Source organism: Myotis davidii, unplaced genomic scaffold (genome assembly GCF_000327345.1).
Source record: "Myotis davidii unplaced genomic scaffold, ASM32734v1 scaffold332, whole genome shotgun sequence".
Classification (NCBI taxonomy): domain Eukaryota; kingdom Metazoa; phylum Chordata; class Mammalia; order Chiroptera; family Vespertilionidae; genus Myotis; species Myotis davidii.
In genome coordinates, this window is record NW_006285779.1 from 4,718,864 (window position 1) to 4,721,165 (window position 2,302).

A 2,302-nucleotide genomic window follows, 5' to 3' on the forward strand; every position below is an offset into this window, starting at 1 on the left:
ACGGTGCCTGGCAAGCCCCGGGCTCCTGGCCCCGCACCGCCCGGCCCCTCCGGCGATGGGGCGGAATTTGAAAGCTGGGAAAGAATTCAGCCTTCGCCCAGCCTCCTTGGTTTACAGATGGAGACCTTCTCCTGCAGCCCGGAGTCACACCCGGTCCATAGGAGTGAATGAATCTGGGTCACGGAGGCTGGGAGGGCTGGTTTCTAAAGCAAGAGTGAGACCTGCTGGGCTAGAGGTGCTAGTTGATCATGGGGTGTGTGTGTGTGTGGCGGGGGGGGGGGGGGTCTTCACCTTCTTCCATCTAGTTACCCCACCACAGGTACTGATGTCCACCAGGCAACAGTCTCTCAAAGCACATTAAGCCCCGCAAAGGGGGGCGATGCTGGCAGTTGAATGAAAAAAATATTGGGGTTGCGAACAGGCTGGGTCTGCTGCAAGTTAGGCGCTGTGGAGAATGCTTGGGGTATAGGGTTAAATTTTAAATGCGAGAGAGACCCCCTCCACTTGAAAAGCAATCTCGTGATCCTTGATTGTCTCGTCTATGTAATAATGTAGGGTACATTAATCTGTAATGTGGGTACCTTGCCTTTCGGTGTGTTTTACAGTTAGAAGGGCATTGTGTATGGAAACTTTTCCTGATTGTACATGGCAAGCCATTGGTAGCACTACTATTTAGAGTTTGAGCATAATTTAGCTTCAACTGTTAGCGTAGCTGCGTTACAGGGGGAGAGTAGGACCGATTATTCCATAGCTGTATTTTGTACGACTGAAGTACCTGTCAGCATGCAGGCATGATTTCTCCGAGTTAGTGCCGTACTGATTACTCTCAACATGAATAGACTCCATGTGGTGGGCAAGTTAATCTCCTAGTACCCATTTTTCTCTAAATTATTAAAGGATCTCTAAGCCCCGCCCCCTTCCACCTCTAAAGTTCCCTGATTTTACATATTACAAATTTGAAACATGTCCCTCATTGTGACAACAAAAAGTTTCAAGAAAACAGGTTTAAAATTCTGCATGCTGCGTAGCGAATCTTCAAGTTCATTATTTTTTTCTCAGCCTTCCCAGTTACTTTAGCAGTGTTGGGCTAACATAAGTGAAAAGTGATTTTTCCAGTGACAGATCCTTCAATGTTAAATTCACTTAAACTCAGAGGTGCGAATGGAGCGCTTTGTGTATGGGAGGGAACAGCTGAAGTCTGACCCGAGAGCGGGGCCTGTGCAGGGTGCAGATATCTTCTGCAATAGGATGAGAACATTCTGCCTCAGAAAATGTGATAAGATGCCTTTTCAACAGTGTTCATATTATGTGTATTTTCAGCTGAGATATAACCATAACCTTTATAGACAATCTGTCCAACTATGTGCACGTTACTTATTTTGTCTTGCAGCCCCAAAGCGGAGCCCTCCCTGCCTCCTGTTTCTTCTTTCTGGCTCCTTTCTTCTGAGTTCCCCTCTTACCTGCAGAGACCCTTGTCACATGCCTTTCACCCACGTGGCAACCAATGTTCGTAGCCCCTTCAAGCACTGGCTGAGTTACATTACATTTTCTCCACTCAAAGGATGGAAGTCGTAAATCTTGAGTCACCACTTAAGATGTCCTAAAACTAATGGTGGCGATTCACTTTTAGAACAGAGTGCCAGACACCATGAGGCTCTGGTTCAGGTAGACGGTGTTTAGGTCTTTATCTTCCCTGAGCCAATAACAGTTCTGTATTTCTGCCTCAGAGGGACATCCTTTCTGCAGGATGCGTAGTGAACCTTCAGATTCCTTATAACTCTCAACCTTCCCAGTCACTTTATCAGTTTGGGGCTAAAATAATCAAAAAGCGATTTTTAAAAATTAACAGATACTTCCGTGTTGAATTTTTATGGAGACTTTTAAAAAAATGATAAACACAGTTAAAACAGAATGCAAATGGAGGCTTGCATGCCTATTGCCAAGTATAAGGCTTGAATTGTTTTTTTAGGTTTATTATTTTGTCATTTCCTGAAGTCAGTTAATTACTGACAACATAGCATTATTACAAGATTATTTGCTCTGAAATTTTCAAGTGTACTTGGTCTTCAGCTAAAGCATCCTTAAAATTCACTCAGAATACTTACAAAAAATTTCACATCAATTAATATTAAATATTTCTTTATTATTCTTAGCTCAGGAAAACATTTGACTAGACTAATATTCAAGATTGGATAACTTAGTCTTGTTCGTTAACAGTTAATTATGAGATCATTAACTCTCTTCCCTGGAAAGGCAAAAACGGTCTAAAGCTGCAGCCATAAAATCAGATTATACAACAGTC